At 38.7% G+C, this 9,652-nt stretch overlaps 1 protein-coding gene across 7 annotated transcripts in view; it reads right to left on the reverse strand.

Annotated features, from left to right (window-relative positions):
* The window catches only part of scel (sciellin), a 64,078-nt gene extending 55,643 nt beyond the window's left edge, over nt 1-8,435 (reverse strand). For 3 of the 7 annotated variants that reach the window (XM_048598265.1, XM_048598269.1, XM_048598263.1), the window contains exon 1: nt 8,276-8,433. The gene's annotated coding sequence lies outside the window, so the exon portion shown is untranslated. Of the gene's footprint in view, nt 1-8,275 lie in introns of all 7 variants that reach the window. The other 4 variants (XM_048598266.1, XM_048598264.1, XM_048598267.1 and 1 more) reach the window with 2 other exon arrangements.
* Between the last annotated feature and the right edge of the window lie 1,217 nt (nt 8,436-9,652).

A 9,652-nucleotide genomic window follows, 5' to 3' on the forward strand; every position in this document is an offset into this window, starting at 1 on the left:
CCTGTGCCAGTGTGGGAGACGAGTCCCGGAGGTGAGTCCCGGGCCAGGGGCCAGTGCATGAAGGTCTAGAGGTCTCGTGTTCTGAAGCCTGGCAGGCACAGGCTCAGTAAAATGGATTATAATTTGATACTTTTTAAAGATATGTTTATTCTTATTCTGGACTTTGAGTAAGTCAAGTACTTCTCAAAACCTTGTATTCCTATGCTAAACTGTTTTTTACTCTTTCAATTCTGTAACACACATTTAAAGTATCTGTACCTAGGTACCCAGTACCTAAGATGAAGAGGACTGGGGATAAACAATGGCAATATCAAACTCCTCTTCCAATTTCCAATCTACTAAAAATCTAATACAGGCCAGTTACCCCATTATTCAGAAAATAAAACACAACAATTTGAAAATAAAGCCGCAAATAACCAGTTCAATCATCCTGACCGCTCATTTCTTTGCAAAGGAGATTTTCATTTCATTCGCCTGTGTTCATACATTCATAGAAGGCAAAGAACAAGAACAAGTGCAAGAAATAAAGCATCTAGAATGGGAAGAGCCCTATCTGATAGGTAGAGACAGCTGATAAGCAGAAATTTGAATAAACAACTCAAGAAGATGACTTCTAAACAATTTGATTTGGAACGCCATTTCATCTTCGTATGAGACAGGGAGTCTAACTTGCAAAATTGCTTTTAAAGGAAATTGGGCAAGATCTGCTGGACAGAAGTAAGAATTGTTGAAGTACTGAGGAGAGTGAATGAACAGAGAAATTCATAGAATCATAGAATCCCTACGGTGTGGAAACAGGCCATTTGGCCCATCAAGTCCTCACCAACTCTCCAAACAGCATCCAACAAAAACCCAACCCCTTACCCTGTCCCTGTAACCCTACATTTCCCATGGCTAACCCACCTAGTCTGCACATCCCTGGACACTTTGGGCAATTTAGCATTGCAAATCCACCTAACCTGCACATCTTTAGACTGTGGAATGAAACCAGAGCACCTGGAGGAAACCCATGCAAATACAGGGAGAATGTGTAAACTCCACACAGACAGTTGCCCCAGCGTAGAATCAGACCTGGATCCCTGGCACTGTGAGCCACCATGCCACCCTCTGAATTATTGAATGTAAACAATTAGGAAAGGGCAGAGGAATTGGGCAGGGCACATCTTATGAGTGAATAGACTTGTAAGAAATGTTGTGGAGGGAATATTTCAAAGTAAACGTGGAAGTAAAGGGAAGAGATATTAATGCTGGACATGCTGAAGGAAGTTATTGGTGAATGAAAAGGCTGGACTGAGATAGAGAGATAGGGAAAGATTACTTTGATCAAAGGACTTGTTTTCAGGAAGAACAAACATGATGATGTTGATGATATTCTAGCAATTATATTGGCTCAAACCATCTTGAGGTGCGCAACAGAGTGCATGACAGGTGCTGTCATTAATGCATAATGCTGTCAATAACTTGATGGGAAAGAAGAGATACCCTGCGAGTTGCAAGCCTCTTGGACTTTCTGCTCAATTTACACCACTCTGATGTTTGCTGTTCACAAATGACATCCATCCTTAGCCTAAATGTTATTTTTAAGGACTTGCTGGATATGTACATTAATTGCCCATTAAACACGCCACAGAAGTGTTAGGCTCATAATTAACCCCATGAGTGCTCTTTGAGCAACATGATAATTGTTAGTATAATGCCGATTGATCACTCTAATCCAGAGAGGGAATAATTTGCACCGTTTGAAACTAACTCCTGCATGTAGAAAAGTTCTGACAGATTTAAAAATTCAAAATTTAAATTATTTACGTTTTTTCCTCACTTCCTTTCACTTTTCACTCTCTTCCTAGTACAACTTTTTTCCCCTTTATTACGCTTTCTGTCCCTTATTTGATACTAATTCACCCCTATTTTCTTCTCAGTCATTCCTGTTTCTTTCTGAACTCTTAAATCACCTTGACAAAGGAAATAGATCACTGGTCCTATTGTGAATGAAGATTCCAGATACTTCTTTGCCATTGCTGCATGACTATCAGACAACACTTGGAACAAATCACACTGCAAATGATGACTTGAAGCTTGTTTGAATGTTCAAATCCTTCTATACCTTTGTCCTCCCACCCATCTCTGTAATCGTCTCTAAACCCATAATCCTTTGAGATATCCATATTTTTAATTCTTGCCTCTTGTGCATTCTTAATTAAAATTGCTGAACTATTGTTGGCTGTGCCATAAATTGCCTTGTCCCCAAGCTCTGGAATACATCCCCAACTTCACCTCCTCCCTTCACTGTTTCGCTATCTTTCTATCCTCCTTTATGCCACTTCTAAAGTCTTGCCCATGCTTTTGGTCACCTGAACTAATATCTCTTTATGAAGCTCCATCCTTCATTTTATAACACTCCTGTGAAGTGCCTTGAGATATTTTATCATCTCTCATTAGAGGTGTGATATAAGCATAATGTTAATGTTACTGTGTTGTTGGTGGTGGTGAGCCAAAATAAGAACATATCTAATTAACGGTACATGTCACAAGATGTCCTACTCCAGCAAAACTTGGCCCAACCATATATTTGACTGTATATAAATGGTCAACATCAAATTGAAATAATTTAGGAATAACTATCACTGATTTGTACATAATTCTGCATTATATTTTTGCGTCATAACAAGTTAACTTTTCTGAAACATTACATAATATTTGCAGTAATAAGTTGATGAATACAACAGTATTCTGTGATTAGTAAGACAGAGATATGTGTGACTTGGATTCTCAATAGACAAAAGAGACTGAACTCATACTTTAGTGATTGCACCAGATTGTTGAACACGAACCATATACAATATACCATGAACTGAGCTACAAAGTATGCCCTAGGTTAGAAGTAGGTGTGTTTTGATCCAAAAAATCCAAAACTAGGGCAAGGTCTGGAACAATGACCTGTTTTTGATTGTACCTTTTTACATCATGAAAAATAATTTAAAATTTCCTGAGCTTTAATAGGTACTATAAAACACAAAACTGTGCTTTTAATATCTTCAAGCCTAACTTTTTATAAAACTAAAAAACAGAATCAGAAGCTTAGAAAGTACAAATCTCTTTTGATTGCCTCTGTGAAGCACAGACACATGAAAACACTGAGTACAGAGAATACCGCGCAGAGGAATCACAAACCACCATTTAAAAATTATTACCTTAAAGCCTGAGTAATAGTAGAAAAGGGCCATTAGTTAATAGGTCAACATATAAACACATATTTAAGACTCATAGCTCTGCTCACATATCCTTCTTTGTATTCTGGACCAGTTTCACCTGAAAGCCCTCGAGCAAGTTTCTTAATAAATTCAAGGATTGTACTTACATAACCAGTTAATGTTAGTGACTATGCGGTTAAATTATATGGGTGGAGAAAAAAAACAGCTTCTGTAAAATGAAAAATTAAAATAAAGAGTTTGTGTGTGTGTGTGTGTATTTGCAAATTACCTAAACCAGTCGTGCAAGTTTTGGGTGGGGTTGTTAGCACAGCGGAATGACACTAACGTTCCCATTTTCTAATAGTCAGTGCAAATTTTCACCAAATTGATTAGATTTAATGTGTCTCCATCTGAAATTCTGTTGTATTTTTTCTCAAGGGGACTGCGATCAAGATTTGGTTGTAATCGTTGGCATCAATTGCCAAGGAGCTTTGATTAATTAAAACTACAAACCGACAAGAGTTTTACCAAAATGCACAATTATGCGAACTTGTATTTGCTGTGCTTTTAAACGTCATTATCAGGTCAAATATTTCTAATTGCAGTAGACTTAAACTTCCTATGTTTATGTTCTGAAAGGATCAGAACTGTCAGCATAGTGGTTATACTATTGGACCATTAACATGCTTGGATTGATGATAATTGGATAAGTTCAAATGTTGCCATGTAGCTTTGAAATTTAAAACTATTTAAGTAAATCTGTAGTAAAATTAATATCAATAAAGGTGATCATTAATTGTTGTAAAAACCCATGTGCTTCATTAATGCCCCTATTCAATAAGGAAATCTGCCAGCTGAGGTGTGGCTCCAGACATCCAGCAATGTGGTTGACATTTAACTGCCCTCTGAAATAGCCTAGAAAACCATCCAATTGTCAAATGATTCATCATCGCACTATCAGGGCAATCAGCTTGACCAATAAATCCTGGCTTTGTCATTGATGCCTATACTCCATGATTCTTCTTGAGAAAAATTGTACCTGCTTTCAGATGTCTGACCCTTTCTGCCATCTGAAGCACCAAAAGAACCAAATTACAACTTTTAAAAAACTCTCCTGATATTGGAGACAGTTATCTGCCCTGGACAATGATCACCAAAAAAGCTTGTGGAAGCAAACAGCAGAGAGATAAATGATGCCCCTGCTCCTCTGATGCTGCTTGGCCTGCTGTGTTCATCCAGCTCTACACCTTGTTATCTCATGCAAATCAGCCGCTGTTTTTCCATCACTACAACAGGAACAACACCGCAAAATGTTTAATGTCTTCTGACTGTGAAAAGCTTTTGGGCATCCCGTATTCATAAGAAATTCCATACAATATTGCACATTCTTTTTAAAGGCATCTATCAGATATGAACAGGATATTCTCCTACTTTGAACACTTGATGTTACTTTCAATTGCGCAGGTGTAGTACTTCCATCGAATGAGATAGAAAAATATGCGTGGAGGCAACTATTTGCTGCCACCAATCCATGATTTTATTTCTGGACCACTTGACCCTAGACCCTAGGAAGTGGAGAAAGGGAGGCAGTGGCCAGAAACTTCTGTGCAGATAGCACAGAAGGAAGGGATTGAGATATCTTTGTTGGGGACCCTTCAACACAAACAGGGCACCCTGTAAATGAGGCACCACTTTGCTTCCCACCCTTCTTCATGTAAACCAGAGAAAACATCCTGCCCAATCCCACCTCACACAACACTCATCCATTTTTTCCAGTTTGGAGATGATGAGCAAGAGTCCAGATCACCAGTAACAAAAATAAAGAAACATTTCAGTTCTCTTACATATAGACACCACCATGATCAGAATTTCCATTGGAGGCTGCAATGTTAAAATGTTCTATGCAATTTTTTCATCTCAGAGACAGAGTGCCTGGTCTGTCTCTGCACTTCTTTGTAACATGATTAACATCAGAAATCCAGCGTGAAGAAAAAGGTCACCCCTTCATTTCGTCACAGGCTGATTGTCTGCACAATGAAACAGGATTTGTGTCAAAATGACACAAGTCTCTCTGATTGTAATTGCCTATTAGACATCATCTCTGGACTGCCTACAGTATTCCCACTATTGCAGACTGAAGGAATGGAGCTAGGTAACTCTTCTTTCAATCACAGCTGGAACCGACATTACACTAAATGACTGGAAGTGATTTCACACAAATTTTGCTTGTTAAGGTTCAGAGAGAGTGTTTTTTGAATAAAATCTGTAAACATAATGTGTTTGCTACAAAATGGGCTGTTTAGCTTTGAGTACTAACAGTAGTCTGCCCTGCCACACCTCCTATTCACCAGCTGACACAGCTATATCAGAAAAGAGGACCTGCTTTTAAATAGCTCCTTTTACAACCACAGAACATTCCAAAGTACATTGTAGCCAGGGAGGTGTTTTTGAAGAGTGGTCACTGTTATGGTGTAGGAAATGTGACAACCAATTTGCAACAATATGTTACCAAGGTCTAAAGAAGGGTAACTGGACCTGAAACATAAACTCTGTTTTCTCTCCACAGATGCTGCCAGACCTGCTAAGTTTCTCCAGCAATTTCTGTTTTTGTACAAAAGTCAGGAACGTGATAATGGCCAGATACTCTGGAGTTTAATTTTAGCCAAGATACCAAGAAACAACTCTCCTGTTCTTCCTCAAAAATGTTTATGGGCTCTTTTACATCAACCTGAGATAACAGACAAAATATAGCAGCTCTGAAAATGCAGCACTGGAGTGTCAACTTGGCTGTTCCCTACTCAAGTGCTGACGTGGGATTTGAACTCACAACATTCTGACTCAAAAGCAAGAGCACTACCTACTGACAATAACCCCAAGCATCCCCACTTCCGGCCACGGCACATTTCATTAGGCTCTTGCTTAGCAACTGCACTGTTCCCCATCCATCTCTTTTACTTTATTCTCAGGAGGAGTTAAAATACTCCACCCTTCTAAAGTCCAAAACCATTCCTGACTTTGTGTCACATCCCATTAACAGTGATAACACTGTGATTTTGCCAAAGCTAAAGTACATAAAATCCTTGTCAGGAGTAGACTGCAGAATAGCATTTTAAAATGAAGAGATCAGAAATTAGTCCATCGGCACACACAGTTTAGTTCCACAAATTACAGCTTATATTCGTTTTAAGAAGGATCTTTTGCTCATCTCTTGTATCCCATTGACCTTCTTTCATTCTGCAGGAACAAGTAACTAAGTGAATTTATGATTTGAACTGTTGCAGGGAGAATGAGTATTTAAATCATCCTGATCTGTCTCTCAGTGCTCCGGAGGGTCTGTTAGTCTCATGGTGGAAACATTTCCTCATCCAAGACTCTTGCACAAGGACATTAGGTGATCAGGGGATGATGTGCCTCAGGATTTGGGCATCTTGAACATCAAGGCAGTTGGCAGGACGCAAGTTGTCCTGCATAGGCCCTTTGCTGGGGGCAATTCTACAACATGTAATAGATAAGGAAACTCTGAGGCTAGTGACCCAAGTGCAACAAGGCATTATTGGTGTGACATTTAAAGTAGTGTTCGCTGCTTGTTTAATGCTGCACTTTTGCATTTCCAATTATTTCCACCACCATTCATTACTTAATATAAGGAGTCCATGCATTGGTTATGGATGACACACTACTTTGAGGGAGATCCCTTTGGCTTCTGTGTATCTGACAAGGGTTTCAACCTACAATTGGCACTTTACAGTGACCAGCTGGTGACTAAATTCTTTAGTTAGGGAATGAGTGGGATCTATTTGGAATCATTTTGGATCTACGATGGAATGACTAGTGAGATAGGATTTCAACCAATTTGTCACTTAGTGACACCCTCAATCACGCAGTTTCCTGAATGAGTCATTATGGCTGTACTCCAAGCTATTTCTAATGATTGAACAGCTTAATGATGTTTGGAGGCGCAGACCTGTTGCTGAGGTTAAGATCATTCCTTTCTATTCCAAATATAATCCTGTAAGGTAACTCCAATGGTGATCCAGGTTGGGGAGGAAACTTAGCAGTAGCAAGCTGTGTCATTTTAGATGGGTAAACTCCAGTTTATCTTTGTTGTACACTTAAAGTTTTTAAGGCTTGTCTACTGCCACCTGTGCCTGTAACATCTGAGCCGGGTTAAGTAAGGTATAAAACTAAATAAGAAGGATGTTCACTCCATATTGGGCAAATGGAAAACCAACTCACGTAGAGTTCCCAGCTGACTGATCTGAAGATTCTTACTCGTTGTAATGCGTGTCGATGTATGTTAGGCATCTGATTGCCCAAATCATCTCTGCCTGAGCCACTTTATGCATGCCCACTGAAACTATGATTAATCATCAGCAAAAAAACATTTCAATGCATATTTGTTTTTGCCTTACCATCCACAACCACACCTGAAAATAAATTCAACCCATAGATTTGTGACTCTTTTACAAGTATTGCTTTTATCTACCTGATCGCCAATCACTTCCTCAGTTATTGAAAAACATACCACAGTAAAGGCAGAGGCTTTATATGCAATGATTTAAGTCAAAGCTAGTTACAATCTGACCAATCTAGTGAACAAGCACTTGTTTACGAGGTTTCTCATACCAAAGTCAAAGCAATACAATTATACAAATGATTCAAATTTCACTCCTAATGAGTTGACCCTTGACAAATCTACTGGTAACATGTGCATTAAATATATTGCTTCATAATTCCTAGGATTATTAGATAATTTCATTCATGTACACAACTTTCAGGTTTACCTAAAATTTATGACATAGCAATGACATTTTAAGGAGGAAACATCTTTAATAACTGACAAGCCAAAATCCATCAACAGACATTGGATTCAGAAGGAAAATCTGACAAATTCAAACAAAACTTTCTTCTGCCAGCTAAACAATATTGTCATTTGAACTTTTTTTAAAGGTGCTGGGATTCTTTTCTTGTTCCTTATATGTTAAAAGGCAAAAGCATGTAAATAGATTGCTGATTAAACTTTGATCAAATCTTATCAAAGCTACCGAAGTGTCAGAATGATTAAGAGAAATACAAAAACTCACCTATTGGATTTTTGTTCTCTGAAGGAATTCCTGTGGAGTTTCTTCTCTGCTACCAATGTTAACAGCTGAATACTCTTTGCTACTCAGTGTTCCAGCGAGCTGGCTGACGAGACTAAGGTTGAAGTGAATGCTGGCAGAGGTAACTCCCAGGTTATTTGTTCATGTATTAACAGGGTTCCACCCCATTGACACTGACTCACACTCTCACTCCCTCTGGGTGGAGAAAAGGGAGGCAGAGCAACCTCCAACAAGCAGAAAGCATAAAGAATAAAATAGAGTGGCAGCAGAGTTTCCACATTCCACCACACCCTCTCAGATCAACTAAGCTACATTCTTTCCATATCAGCACAACTCCACCTGAGCAGATTCCACCACCCAAACATTAAATGCAAGGTAGCTACCACATACATCTGTCTGCAAAGTACAATGAGGATCAACCTGATCCTGACAGAGCCTGCACTGCTACCTTTTAAAGAGAAACAGAATAATAGATATCCAAGATTGACTGCAAATCAGAGGCCAAATATACATTTAAACAAGGACCTGCAGTTCCAAAAGGGAATATAAAGTGCTGATACATTTCAAGTATGTCTTAATCAAAGCAGATAAGACATGTGCCAAATCTCTAATTGGGGCTATCTACTCTGTTTCCCTGCCCTAATGCCAACACACTTTAATATTGTACTTTTATAAGTGTCCATCTACCCAAATTTTAAATGACGTTTTTATAGTTGATTTCTTAATCATTTCTGTAAAGTACCTTATATTTAAATGACTTCTTCTGAAAAACAAAATACTTTTGCTGACCCTTATTTCATCAGTGGTAATCCTGAATGTACATCCCATTATTGCTGATTTGTCAACCAGTGGAAATAAAAGGTGATTTTAAAATCAGCCAGAGCATTCAGTTGTTGGTCTTCCCTGGGGACAATTTTAACCTGCTCTTCTGAACAGGACAGAAGTCTACCTGTAAGGTCCTTCCTTAAACATAAGGGGTGGAATCTTCCCAGATTCCCAAGGCAATTACATTAATCAGGCACTTACACAGTACAGATTGAGGACACCTGTAATGATAGAATTTGAAACACATGTACAGTCCAATTCTGTCAAATACAAAGCCTGGCCACAAGCAATTTTGATCATGTCGTTGGTCATTACGGATTACATCATAATCAGCTCAGTGAAGCAGAAGTAATCATAGATAACCTTCTTGCGTAGAACCAGGAAATAGGAGGAGGTGTAAATCATTCAGCCCTTCAAGCAAGGTTCACCATGCAATATGATCATGGCTGATCTTTATATTCAGAACCCTGTTTCAACTTTCTCCCCATACCATTTGATCTCTTTAGTCCAAAAAGCTATCTATATCTCTCCTTC

The sequence above is a fragment of the Rhincodon typus genome, chromosome 6 (genome assembly GCF_021869965.1).
Source record: "Rhincodon typus isolate 14 chromosome 6, sRhiTyp1.1, whole genome shotgun sequence".
In the NCBI taxonomy this organism is placed as follows: domain Eukaryota; kingdom Metazoa; phylum Chordata; class Chondrichthyes; order Orectolobiformes; family Rhincodontidae; genus Rhincodon; species Rhincodon typus.